This window comes from Micropterus dolomieu, linkage group LG02 (assembly GCF_021292245.1).
Source record: "Micropterus dolomieu isolate WLL.071019.BEF.003 ecotype Adirondacks linkage group LG02, ASM2129224v1, whole genome shotgun sequence".
Classification (NCBI taxonomy): Eukaryota; Metazoa; Chordata; class Actinopteri; order Centrarchiformes; family Centrarchidae; genus Micropterus; species Micropterus dolomieu.
This window is the reverse complement of record NC_060151.1, coordinates 20,055,833-20,070,756: the sequence shown is the minus strand read 5'-3', so window position 1 is coordinate 20,070,756 and position 14,924 is coordinate 20,055,833. Positions and strand designations below refer to the sequence as shown.

General features: G+C 42.6%; 1 protein-coding gene across 1 annotated transcript in view; it reads left to right on the top strand.

Annotated features, from left to right (window-relative positions):
- The first annotated feature begins 12,708 nt into the window (after positions 1 to 12,708).
- The window catches only part of gcgra (glucagon receptor a), a 36,055-nt gene continuing 33,839 nt past the window's right edge, over positions 12,709 to 14,924 (top strand). Inside the window, exon 1 of the mRNA XM_046040049.1 lies at positions 12,709 to 12,788. The gene's annotated coding sequence lies outside the window, so the exon portion shown is untranslated. The remainder of the gene's footprint in view (positions 12,789 to 14,924) is intronic.

Below are 14,924 nucleotides of genomic sequence, written 5' to 3'. Positions count from 1 at the left end.
TATAGATATGTTTGCCACTCTCTCGTTCCCTCCTGGGTTGTCAGACAGAGGATAACATGTGGATTCAGGGAGCGTCTTGGGACCGGTCTGGTGATGCTGTGGGTTTCCTGGAGCGATATGTGTCAACCTCACTCAGCCTTTCGTCCTTGTCTCCTGTTACTGGAGACGATGAGCACAGGTGCACAAGAACAATATCAACAGCCTTGGAGCAAATGTCAATGGTGGCTAAGCTTGTTTTGTTTAAATTTTACTACATTTTCATCGCTGTGACGTGAGAAGAACAAGAAGACTCCCTCTTAACAACTGAATGTGGAAAACGACACTGTAAGGGTGTAAAGCCTCTGTGTGAGTATGTGTCAGGGTGTATTTGGATTGATTGTATTGCAGGGTGGTTAATTCAATATAAGTCTCTGCCTGGGTGAGAAGAACCCAATGTTCTGTTCCCATGTGAACACAAAGACCAAACACACATTGATCCATTGCCTCATTGATGTGTAAATGACGAGAGAGAGAGAGAGAGAGAGAGAGAGAGAGAGAGAGAGAGAGAGAGAGAGAGAGAGACTCATAGAACATGAAAGTGTAATTGGTTGCTTTACCTCTTTTTGGTCTAGGGTGGCAGTAGTGGTCAGCACCTAAGACAAGATATCTAGATATCTGAGGAGGTCAGCAGGGTTTCATCAAAAGAACTTTAAGCTTTTGCAGACATGACATGATATTTACATTAAATTAAATTCCACAGGACAGTCTGAGATCTGCCAGGTCTACTTTCTCCCATTCAATAAACATACCTAGAAGTGCTGCCAACCGGATGAAACATCTCAATTTATTTCACATGTGTAGTATTTTGGATTAAACACAGACTTTTAGTTCTTAGCATTGGCAGTTATGGGTCCAAAGATTATTGTCCCTTTATACCAGCTACAGTTTTATGTGTACTACTCTTTTCTATTCTCTTATTTTAGGTTCCACTCTTAATTTAGCACATTTTCTTGATCATTTCCCCCTTATTCACAAGTAGCTAACTGACAGTTTGAGGTAGAAAAATGACATGTCCAATGGAGAATGTGTTGTCTGAAGAACTGAATAAATAAGGCAAAACTAATGAAATCTAAACTACTTCTATTTCATATTTGTAGGATTAAATCAAGAACAGTCTATATAAAGAAGTACAGGAACACAGGGTATTTTATGGCCTGCTCAGGTGGTTCATATATTTAGAACAGAGTGGTTGTCACAATCTCTCCTTCTTTCTTGCATTTGCTCTCTCAAATGTATTAATGTTAGCAAATGGGCACTGTTGCAGGAGGCCATATACAGTATGCGGTATCAGGCATTTGTGTACGCTGCAGGCAGTCAAATGCCAAAAGCAAAATAATAGTATGAGTTTTATTGAAGCTGTGCAGAAACCACCAGCACTGGACCGCCACATAGTGAAATCTCTAGTTCAGATAAAGAGAACAACCTCATGAAATAATCTACTATGATGCAATTAAAATGTTACAATAGTAATTGTTAACATGATTGCATATGTGCTTCACAAGCTGAGTTGGTCAATGTTTCAAACAGTACCAGTACTTAAATAACTGATCACATATTAAGTCTGCTGTGAAATATATCTACTGTGTGAATCCATTGTAAGCATGAAATACATTTTCCACAGTACAGGTTTAACAGAGTTATGCTTCCAGGCTTAACAGTGTGAAAGAGATGGAGGTAACTTCACGTTATCATTCTGTAATACACCACCCACCCCCACACACACATACATGCCAAGGCAAGATACAGAGTACAACATGTCATAGTGCTTGTTGTACAAACACCTGGTATCAGAGTAAAAGTGAAACAGATGTTTAGCCAATCTAGTGCAATGGCTCTAGTGATGTCTAGCAATGTCAGGCTGTTGTTCAACCACTTTGGTTGAAACTGAAACATCTCACCAACTATGGTTTTTTTACGAAATGTTGGTACACACAGTCAAGGTGAACATTTTCCGACACTTTTGTTTACACCTGGAAAATAACATTCACTTCAGCCTCAGCTATACTTTGTGTTTGGTGCTAATGACAAATCTTAGCATTCTACTATGCTAAACTAAGATGATGAACATGGTTAAACATTACACATGCTAAAGATGAGCATGTTAGCAATGCATGCTGTTGATGGCATTTCGCTCTAAGCATACATAGCTGTATTCTTAGTCTCGTTGTTAAATCATTACATATGACATTGTTGTTTTAATTACTTGCACAACCATGGCATTTTTGGGGGGGTAGACATTTGTTTCTTTTCCCTCTGAAACATTGTGTCGGAACAAGGAATCCAAAAACACAATAACAGAAAGGTGGAAGATAAATTATCTAATATGGTCAGATATAAACACAAAACAATATTACACTGCTCTTTTCTGTCGTTTTCTGTAATGGTTGTGAGGGATGAATATTCTGTAAAAGAAACCTATATGCATCATGGCAGTCAGGTGAAAGAGAGCTGGAATTAGAAACCGGACTGAAACTTTTTACACTCTGGAGAAACTGTCATCAATCTAAAACTCTGCCGTCTCAGATACATGAAAGTATAGAGAACCAAAGCAGAGTGAGAAAGCAGCACATACAGCAAGAGAAAGGAAACATAAATGGACAGGAGAAAGGACAAAGCATCTTTTTTAATAATATACATATGTAATTATACAACAATTAATCATTGGGTAGTAATTAGAGCTTAAAAGATGTAGTTTATGTTTTCTTCATAATATTTAGAGACAGCATGTGGTCAAAGCTGCAGGAAAATACCATTATCTTATATTTACCACAGACTCAGACTTCTTACTATCAGTGCAGAAGTTGTTTAAATTTCTATACTGATATAATGCTACTGTTAACTGCATGTGCTGTGCTCCAGAGGATGACTAGGCTTTTGTGTGGGCTTGGGCAGCCACTGAGCTGACTCCTTTTAATGGGATTTTGACATGGACACATGGAGTGGAACTAACTGAATGGCCTGCAGCCAAAATAGGAAGCTCACCAGCTTTGAACCCATTATTACAATTATGCCACTCTAAATATGCAGTAATCACTATAATTATGGCCCCTTAGTCTTGGGGCGGCTAACCAACAAACAAACAACCCGGAGTTTCATTTAGCAATCACTTCTTAATGGAATTAATTTTGGAATCAAACAACAGGATGTGTTTAAGCACTTTTAAATTTTTTAAAACACATAATGGGCTACAAGGCAGGATACACTTCTAAATTTGACTCAGTGTGTTATTAAACCAGTTATAAACCAGTTAGCTGGTTCATTTCACAAGTTTTGTTTAAAAAAAGCACCATTTCAAGATGGAAACAGCACTTGAGAAAGACAGACCAATTTCAAGATGATTTACAGCTTTGTGCTGCTGGTAGCACTCAGTTGCTATTAAAGAAGATCACAGCAATGTTTTCCATGAAAATAAAATTGCCACTGGAGAGCAAAATTGAAGTATTATCAAGTCAGAGCTGTGTGGCATCAAACTGATGATAAATGTAATAGTAATAGGGATTGTATTTTATTAAGTGTGCAGTGTGTCTTCTTTGTCAGCAACTTTCTGTTTGGAAGGACAATGTTAATTAGTCCATTGTTTGTGCCTTTATCTGCTCTTTCCACTTTTCACACATAATTACATTCTCAGTAACCCCATGCACAGGACTTATTAAGTTAAGCAGTGGCTCAGTTAAGCTATGCTATGTTTGGATGAGTGATGAATTAAAGATCAAGTGCCACTTATAATAACAGAGTAGATGATGAGAGACGATTTGAGTCAATATAGCACTTAAATTAACTGTTTTGCAGTTTTTAACTGTTAGATCATGTGTTTTGGAGCAAAAACAAACACTTGCTAATCGAGCATTGATTGTTTTCATTTTGCTGTGATTACACCAGCACAACATGGTAGGAGTGGTTACCCTTTTGTAAATACAAATGCCCTCTTTTTAATCTACACAATTATAAGTAGCCCACAAAGCAGAAACGTCACATATAGACTTAAATTTGAGCTTGGACATTTTCTGGACCGAATACATGAGCATCAATACATATCAAAAATACAATCCAGTCATGAATATAGTAGTATGGACAGGGTTTGAAAGATATTAAAGAAATGCATGTTGCTGTTAATGTTTCCTATTTCCACATGTAGTACTTACCCTATATAATGTTTCGTGAGATGTGTTGGGAAGACTGACAAACTGAGTTTTAATCTCTTTCTTACCAGTTACATAAGGCTCCACATTTCTCCTCACAGACATGTAAGTTTAAACAAACTTTTTCTATTACGTCAGCATTTTTGTAGGATTCACAGAAATCTGTAATGTGAACCCTTCTGGACATAAGACAGAGTTGGTGTGACTTCAAGTTCACAACATGAAGGAGGGACAAAGAGTGTGTCTTTATTGGTCAACAGTTGTGTGAATTAGGAAATAATGGCATCCGCCAAATGGCTATTTTTACACTCAGGGACATGGTCCAGCTCTGTGACATGGGCTGCTGGGCTCCATGGTACCTTCGTAGTCCACAGGAACTAACACCTGCTGCTGTTCTCAGAATAATTACACACTGTTTGAGCTCCCTGTCAGTGAGGAAAGAGCTCTCCATCCGGAAAAGAAAGTGTAGGTTATTCCCAGAAAGACACTCTGCAATGCAGTTGATCCTTAAAATGGAAACTGCTATGGTAACATTCCCTTTATTTTTAACTAAAGTAGATAAGACAGATTGAACTTTAAAGGTCCCCGAAAACACGTTCTTAATCAGCTTCTCACTATGACCAATGTGATCCTACATGAACACAACATTTTCTGCCAAATTTACAGCTGTTTTGTTTATTCTACATGATAGATTTCAGTTTTTGTGTTTTTGTCTCTTCTTATTTTAACTGGTTCAGCTGTAATAAAGGTGATATATATTTACATGCACCAATCAGGCTTTACCATAATTTCAAATATGATGTGAAGACGTGGGGTATTTTGCCTTTGTTGCCATCCTGCTGTCAATAAAATCTTATTAAACCACACTCACACAGTCCTGTGGAAGCGGATTAGTGAAGTTTACTTTTAATAAATTCTAATCGAGGATGTTTTTTTCTGTACTGTAATTTTGATTCTTGTTTATTTAGTCATGAATATTTAATATTAGTGAGAAAAACTAGTTTTTAGGGGGCTTTAAACTTGCCTGAAGCTTATGTTGTTCCCAACAGACACCATTGCAAAGCCGTGTCAAGACCCATAGTATAACAAAAACAATATTATGAAAGAGTTGTGAACTAAACAAAATAAACTGAAAAACACATCATGTCAAGCTCAAAGTGATATTTCTTAATCCCTTTAAAATGCATTCAGAGTAGGTTCTGTAGTTTCACTTAACCTGTGGAAACAGAGTTGATGTCTAATAAGAGGTGCTGCCTGTCTGTGGTGGCCTCCCCAGGAGGAGTCACGCTCAGGCCAGCTGGCTGTTAGGGCCAGCAAGGTGAGAACAGACCTGACAATCTGGCTGTACATGTATCAGCTCGTTTCTGGACACCCTTCCATCACTGCTGATGGAGATCTGGCTGGAGAACACTCCAGCCATCACATGGGCATACATAAAGCCTTGAATCATACACAAATTGGCTGTTCATGCAGGGTGTTGTCTCAGGTTTCCTGGTTTGGTAATGTCTGTGTCTGGTTCCATTACATGTTAATCTGTCACTCACATCATTTCTCATGCGATTACAGGAGCTCGACTAATGCCTCTATGGAATGAAAAGGATTAGTCCTGGGGAAAGTACCACCTTAGACCTTTACGTGACCTGTAGTCTTTGTGGTAAACCTTTGACAAAGCCTTTTAGCTGCCTTATGTGAGACAGATGTAGCACATGTACAGTAATTGCCTTGAAAGTAAACCCTGAATTTTCTGGCCAATCTCTGTATTTTATAAACAAAAAACAAGCCATTATATCAAAGCATCAGGTTCAAAAACTATGCCGCAGTGCACTGATCTCTTTGTCTGACATGGAAACTACGATCGTGCTAAATGCCAGTTGAAAGGCCAGTCTCAAAGAGCGTGACCAGACTCCAAAAACAAGCTTGTCTCTGTGGGGCCAGAGGCCAGGCCACAGCTGACCCAAACACACTGCTACATGCTGCACCCTCACCTGTTCCCTCTGCCAGCTTGCTTTTTTTTTTACCTTTTTCACCTCATCACTTGGTCTTTTCATTGTATTAAACAATGTGTAGCAGAGATTTTATTACTTGTCTGAACACAAGTTTATTTTGGCAGCAGTATGTCCCACAGGTGAAATTTGCATAAGCAATTTATTCTGATGTAAGAAAATACCTTTACAACATGTGAAGTTATTTTTACTTTCATGTCTTTAAATACAACAGGAGGTGTACAGTGTGTCTGTATTAAACCTGACCTTTATTGTGACTCAAACTGTTGTTGCAGCCACATAAAACCTGCTCTGAGCTGTTCCGATGTCCAGGCTACAGTGCTCTCATGTTCCAAAACCAAAAAATATTGCAATTTCAACTATACGTCCTGTGTTTTAGAACTAATCTCTCTTCAAATATTAACCTTGCATTTGTTGACAGATGTGTGTGCTGTAATGTGACTGGATAGTGGACAGAAAATGCGGAGAGCCTGCAGACACAGCAGAGAGTGAAAAGGGGAGTGAGTTTAGAGGAAAATTAAAACATCTTTGTTTCTTTTTATTCATCAGAAGCCATATTTAATATTTCATAATGGTATGTGTTATTATAAATATTAATTCAACTGTGTGTCTGACTGTGTTGGCATTGTTCGACTGTCTCCCTCTATTGGATGGTCTGGGGACTGCCCCCCCACAGACAGACACAGACACAGACACACACTTTCACTGTCATTTGGTTAATACTATATGGCTTTCACTATTTTCAGGCAGGGCACTCTTGCATATGTGAAAAGACTTAATGTGTTTTCCATTTTGTGCCCCGAAGGTTTGTTTTAAAGCTCAAGGAATATGTCTTAGTTGTTGGTATAAAATTATCAGAAATTTTCTTTTCTTTTTATAGTTTATGGAGTGCCTCTATGAAAAAAAGATAAAGTGAGATTGCAATATATAAAGTGTTGGTTGGAGAAATCTGATCTGCTGACATGGTCCACTTCTGTGAATTTATAGCTTTTCTTATCAGTGTATCATCTAAAGAAAAGATTATTTAACAAATTAAAGAAAATGTGAAGGGGTAATAGGTCAAAAGTAACACTTTAGATGCAACAAGCATGATGACATAATATAGTAATACGTTATGTATGAATGCACCATGGTTCTCCTATACAATATGCAGTAAAGCATAGCTTATATTATGACATAATAGTTTGTTTAACAATGATATTTCAGGGAGAATTCTGTCAGCATTGGCTTCAGCTCTGCAAAGCTTATTGACACATGCAGAAGGTCCTTGAACCGTGTGTGGGCAAAGTTCATGTTAAAAACTGTATGTGTCTGTGTCTGTGTGTTTGGCGAGAAGAAACACAGTGTTTTGTTCACAGTGGGATATGCAGTCAAATTCACTGCAAGGCCAGATGGTTGATTAGTTGGTTAAGGGTCCAAGGAATTCCCCACACAGTGTTAATATAATCTATGGTGCTTTAGAGGGAAAACAAAGATTTCTCCATTCATTCTGGTAATGCTGACAGTATTTGATTAATTTTCAGTAGCTCACTCCATCTAATCCTTTGTGAACAGATCGTCTCGGGTTACGTATGTAACCCTTGTTCCCCGAGAAGAGGAACGAGACACTGCGTCGGTGACGACACTATGGGAACGCCTCTGGGCGTGGCAGGGCTGAACTATGAATGAAACTACTCCAGTCCTATTGGTGTTGCTAGAACGGTAGTGTGTGACGACGTAACCGGAGGGGTATATAAGCACGCCGGCACACAGGACACATTAGCCCTTTCTATGAAGCAAGGCACTCCAGGTGGGATGATGTGTGGCAGACTGACGCAGTATCTCGTTCCCCTTCTCGGGGAACAAGGGTTACATGCGTAACCCGAGACGTTCCCATTCGAGGGACCTCGAACTGCGTCGGTGATGTCACTATGGGAACGAGATACCCACTTAGGCCGCGCTGAAACCCCGCCTGCCTCCAGCGTTCAGAACCTGACGGCACGACTAGGAGGAGAGCGCACGGGTGCCGGGTGCAGAAGGAAGGTCCAGACTGTAAAACCGGATGAAAGTGTGAGGGGTGGCCCAGCCAGCCGCGTCACACAAATCCTGGAGTGACGCCACTGCGAGGAGGGCCCTAGAAGCCGCCATGCCTCGAGTAGAGTGCGCCCTTACGGCCATAGGTGAAGGCAAATCGCGCACCTGATAGGCCAGGGAAATAGTCTGAACGATCCAGTTGCTGATGGTGTGTTTAGAAGCGGGGAGTCCAGCCTTGGGGGACCCGAAACACACCAGCAACTGGTCTGCTTTCCTCCATCGGGAGGACCTCAGAGTGTAAATACTCAGTGCCCTGACATGGCAGAGCAGATGAAGTCTCCCGTCCTCCGCCGTCACATGAGGTGGGGGATGAAACGCCTGCAGCACTGTGGACCTTAGGGACATAACCTGGACAAGGGTGCAGGATGGCCCTGACCCTCCCCGGGGCAAACTCCAGGCATCGGGGAGAAACCAAAAGTGCCTGGAGATCCCCCACTCTCCTCAGAGAGGTGATAGCGAGGAGAAAGGTCATCTTAAGGGTCAGGTGCTTGGCCTCAGCCAACTCCAGGGGTTCGAAGGGGGCCTCAGTCAACGCTTCGAGAACCACTGCCAGGTCCCAATTGGGAACCCTGGAACGAGTCATGGGTCTCATCCTCCAGGCTCCACGGAGGAAGTGCACGACCAGTGGAAGCCTCCCCAAGGGCCTATCACTCAGAGGGGGGTGGTGGTGTGTCCCCCTACTCGAAGTCTCAGGACCTCTTCCTGCGGGCCCGCCGAGACTGAATGATGGTCCTCTCGGGGGGCTGTGGGCGAGAGCGCCGTCTTGAGTCCCAGGTTGGTTGAGGGGGATCCTGTGAAGCGACGCTCTGCTTCTGGCTGCGGCTGTAGGTGCTGGACGAAGGCTGTCTCCGCCTTTCCTGAGCCGTCGCGGTCCTGGAGCCTGACCGGCGGAGGAGATATTGCTCAAACGCCTCTCCCTGAGTTTTGCCGTGCGAGGAACCTGTTGACGACAGCATCCACTGCTTCGCCAAACAGGCCAGTAGGCGAGAGGGGCGCATCCAGGAGAAAAGCCTTCTCCTCCCCCTGGATGCCCGAGATATTGAGCCATAGATGGCGCTTCGTAGCCACCAAAGCCGCCATGGATCGGCCGATGGAACGGGCCGATCCATGGTCCTTAGTCACACGGAGAGCTAAGTCTGTCGCTCTACGGAGCTCAGTCAGGTCCTCCTCAGAGGGACCTCCCCCTAAATCACAGTCCCGAAGGAGATCGGCCTGGTATGCCTGCAAGACAGCCATCGTGTGCAGGCTAGTACCAGCTCGACCCGCTGCCATGTAGGCCTTGCCCACCAAATTGGACGTCATCCGACACAGCTTGGTGGGGAGCGCCGGCGTCCGGAGGGATGAGGCAAGGTTGGGAGAGAGGTAGCTAGCCAGCGCTTCCTCCATCCGTGGCATCGCTCTGTAGCCGTGCTGTCTGATATCCGTCACGTTGCCGTAGTCCAGCCGGGGGAACATAGACAGCCGTGCAGAGAAGGGTTTGTTCTCGTCTAGTTTACTGCCAGCCGAAGGCTGCTGCACAGCCTGCATCACCACTTCCAACAACTCCTCGTATCCTGGCAAGGGCTGATGACGTTCCGTTTTCCCGAAGTCATTCTCCATGATGCTAAGCACATGTAGCTCCTCAGAGCCAGATCGTGCAAGCCTCTCCGGACTCATACCTCGAGTGGGAGAAGCCAAGAAACGGGCTCCCGATCGGGGACAAGGGGAGGAGGATTCCACAGACGAGGACCCGCGATCCCACATTGTGATCCCCAGGATCGGAGCTGCCGCGACATCTCAGCGACTGCGGGGCCTGAGCCACGGGGGGAGCGCATCCGACCATCCTCTAGGAAGAGAGCCGCTCGAGACCTCAGCACCCTCAGGGGCAGGGCCTCGCAATGGTCACAAGCAGCCCCCTCGAGAGCTGCCTGGGCGTGTGACATCCCCAGGCATGAGATGCACATTCCATGGGTATCACCTTCCGTGATGAAGCGCTGACAGGGAAAGACACACTGTCGGAATCGCTTCGACATGATCAGCTGCTTCGTCTCGACTTCAGGTAAGATGATGGAGCTTCCAAACATAGCCAGAGTGCCTGCTGAATAGAAAGAAGCTAATGTGTCCTGTGTGCCAGCGTGCTTATATACACCTCCGGTTACGCCGTCACACACTACCGTTCTAGGAACACCAATAGGATTGGAGTAGTTTCATTCATAGTTCAGCCCGGCCACGCCCAGAGGCGTTCCCATAGTGTCGTCACCGACGCAGTGTCTCGTTCCTCTTCTCGGGGAACAAGGGTTACATACGTAACCCGAGACGATCTGTTCACAAAGGATTTGATGGAGTGAGCTACTGAAAATGAATCAAATACTGTCAGCATTACCAGAATGAATGGAGAAATCTTTGTTTTCCCTCTAAAGCACCATAGATTATATTAACACTGTGTGGGGAATTCCCACAGTTCGAGTTCCCTCGAAGGGGAACCATCTGACCTTACTCTACAACACAGTCCACATTTCTTAGGAGATGGATTCTCTACTTAACACATACATTCAGATTCAATTAGGGATGAACATAACTAAGGAAGAAATTGCTTATTTAAGCTTGGCATTTCAGTGGTGATCACACCAAATTCAACCCTCATTTGCAATAAAGAACTACTAACTAAGTATTTGTACTGCTCTACATAGGAAATTAGTCCTGCCAAAGGACAAAAACGCAACACCCAAATATTTAATTAGGGATCCAAGCCCGAGTCGGCTGGGAACCCACGAATAGAAGGCATCGCGGTTCCCAGTACCAGCGAAGCGGCTGGGAACCCTATTGTTTTCGCTCAGATTTTTATGTATTTTTTTATTCTTACCTGCATAAAACTGATACTGCAGCCTACACCGTAACTGCTGAGGATGTCAACTCACAAGGTAGGTTCACAGCCCCAAGAGTACCTCAAGCACAAAAATCCGCACATTTCTACCTCTAGGGGGCGCTATAAGCAACGTCAACGCGTTTGAGCTTGGAACTCCCGCCTACGAAGGCGTATAGCAAAAACCTTATATCCACGCGTTCGGGGGATCCAGCTGAATCTCGTGGAATAGGCCACGCCCATTTTCGCCTAAACATTTTTTTCGCTGCATCGCGAAAACTTAAAAACCTATTTTAATTAACTCCTCCGAAGCCGCAAGTCTGATCGCCACGAAACTTGACGCACTGACGATCTCTGGACCGAGCCGAAGAAAGTTTTGTAGAAGGAATCTTAGCGCCGAAAAATGTCCCAATTACAAGCTAACAAATGTTTACGCAAATGCTAAAAACAGGATGTCATGTTAGATCTTACGTTTGCAATGTCCGATCTACACCAAACTCGGGGACCTTATCTGGCACGGCCTCCTGAGGGCCTGTGTGAAATTTTCCGTCAGTCGGCCTCTAGGTAGCGCTATCAATTGGAAATCAAATAAGACTCCCATAGACATACATTCATTTCAGATCTCCATAACCACAAGCCCCTTTCATTTATAACTCTGCTCATTTAATCTCCACGGCCCCGCCATGGCTCAGGGGCCCGTCATTATGGGACGATTAATCATGGCGGGCCCGAGCCGACTCGCGCGCACTCTGTGGGGCCAGGTGGGCCAGCTCACACTGGGAGGCTTGGATCCCCACTTACAACTGCTTGCAGTTCTAGTTACAATTGTTATTAAACATTATGATTAAATGACATGTCACTAAATGCAAACATTATCAGTCCCTATAGGAATATTATACCAGTACTGCAATCTCATTTTTTTTTGTAACCAGAAGTGTAAAAACACTTTTTGCTGTTTTACAGGGCTATCCATGCCTATTTCTTGGCTTGTTTTTTTTTTTTTTACAGTTTAAAATAGAAGATACAGTGTGTTAATTAGTGAGCTTCAGAATGTGCTGGTAGGCAGACTTTGTTACCTTTGGACAGAGCCAGGCTAGCTGTTTCCCCATGTTTCTAATCTTTATGCTCAGCTAAGTTAGCCTGCTGCTGCAGAGAGTGAAAACTTAAGTGCATTTCCCTAAAGGTTGAACTTTTCCTTTAACCATTGTTGTTCATCACGTTCAACCCATAGACTGTATATAAAAAGGTTCAACCATGACTGTAACACACACACACACACACACACACACACACACACACACACACACCTCAGTCCTGGGTTTAGACAGGATACCCCCCTCCCTGTTACGTCACTGGGGTACAAGGAGCGCACGTTAGCAGCGGTGCGGCTCGCGCTCACTCAGCCACCGGTGCCAACAACAACCACAGAGCTAAGACGTCTACTTTACTTTTTTAATTGAATTTCCCCTTTAAACCTTTTAGTTACGGTGAACTTATTTGCAGTCGCTGACATCAGGACAGATGACTTCTTTCCGAAACTGAACGAAGCAGGCAGTTAATTTATTTTGAAAGTTGGATTACAGCGAGCCACCTAAAGTGAGAGGAAATATTGCATCTGCTAGATGCTGCTCAGAAGATGAGCAGCAGTGAAGTCCAGACTGGGGAAATAAGCGGAATCCCGTGTGGCCAAAGGTAATTTGTTTTGTATTTAATTCATAGCCTATAGTCTAGTTTTATGATTTTTCCACAGGTGCTTCAAGTCAACTGAAATGTCTTCACTTAGCTTACATGGGGAAAAATATAGGCTGGACTAAATCTCTAAAGATCACAGCACAAGCATCTAAAAAATTGAGATTTTAGTTAGAAGTGCGATTTATAGTATTTACAAACTCATTATTGAGAGCCGATGACGCATTGTTGGTCACAGTGGGCTTGTGATTTTTTGGGAGGTAACCTTAGGACACAGTTTAATTTCTGGAAACGCTTCCAGATTTCCAGCAACTGCAGTTAGTGTCACTTCGCCGCTGTTCAAATGCAGTGTTATCTAAACCATCGTGTATCTGGGATCTGCGCTTGGTCTGCTGCCCGGGTCTGTCAAACCCACAAGTGTGTTTCAGTTAGGTGGATGTCAAGGAAAATTCGACACCGTTCAGGAACACAGTAATGCAGTGTTATAAGTAATGTCTTTTATATCAAACACTCCAGAGTTTTGACATTTTTTTACACAATTTCTTGAAATCTTTAAACTACAAGATCATTTATTGTTGCATAAACGAAATATTCTTATTAAACAAAAGTCCAGGCACATATCTGCCTGTGTGCAACCTATTTTTCTGCATAGTTGCTTAATTAGAAAAATGACCAAGGTTGCATAGGCATGAACAACACTTGCAATATGATATAATGCAGCAAATACTACAAATGCAAAATTATTTTGATGAGAGGTGGGATTTAACTTGAAAGTCATTTTGATGTTGCAATGAATTTTGTGGTAGTGGGTTCCTTTTATTGTGTTGTTTAATGAGGGCTAGAGTGGACTCTTCATACCATTCCAGCTCAGTCACACTGAACCAAGACCAAGACCAGAATGAATTTGCACTGAAGACTACAAAATAATGGACATCCTAAACACTGTTTTGAATAACTAATTTAATTAATCTTCAATCGTTTCTTTCACAGAATTATGATATTATGAACATATTCAAACCTAAAATAACTGAGGCCAGTATGTGTACAAACTCAAAACTTGTGTTTAACATGACATTGTTTTAATTTTTTATTTATTCATTTAATTATTCATTCATTTTACAGTGGACTTTGCTATTATAAGGCATACACAAATGAACCATGGGCATACTGTTCTGTATAGTAGAAAAATGCATCTGATCATGTACCCAGCAGAATAGACACATTCTCTGCATAAACTTTAACACTGAATAACGCAAATTTAATCGTTAGAACAGTTAATTGTCCAGGTGTGATTTTGAAACTAATAAGACCCACTTGGGCAGCATCACGCAAGTGAGAGAACAAACATGTTGGCCCTCAGTCCCTTGTGCACCTTGTATTCCACTGCACAGACTGTGGCTATTAAATGTGCTTATTGTTAGATAAACACCTCTCATACAACTAAACAAACATGTTCACTGCTACCACAACACATCCATTGCAGTGATATAAGAGCATCCGCCACAGCGTGCATACAGGTGCACTTAATTCATGAATGAGCGTTGCGTCATTGTATGTTGTCTTCAGTGATCATTTGCAAACATTAGTGGGCAGCACAGGTGCTTCAATGCATACAAAATAAACATTAGTGCAGTTTTGTGATGCATTGAGTCCTCTTTGCAATCTTTTTCTCCAAGGTTCCGAAGTCCATTATGTATGTGGAGGAAAATGCTGAATGATAATATGGGGTTTAGGGGTTGCATTTGTTAACATGTTAAATATATATTTGACTGTCCTATATATCCCGAGTCACATATATGAGTAATAAAAGGTGGTTAAAATTACATATATGTCATACACGATGATAAGGCAAGGAACAGTCCCTTTATCTAAGTTTATCATTCAGTCTTACATTCAGCCTCCAAGACAGATTTTTCAGAATTTTTGTCTAGAGTGTTGCAATCTTAAACAGCAGGGTGGGCACATCACTGTAAAATAAATGATTCGTATTGGAGTCAAGGCAAAAAGTCTTACCCAGCAGGAAGATATTTGCCTCAATATTTTATATTTACGCAATAATGGATTCAGTGAGTGTATTTATGTATCTAATTGGAAAGAAAAGACCCCCCCCCCCCCCCCCCCCCCCCCCCCCCCCCACAA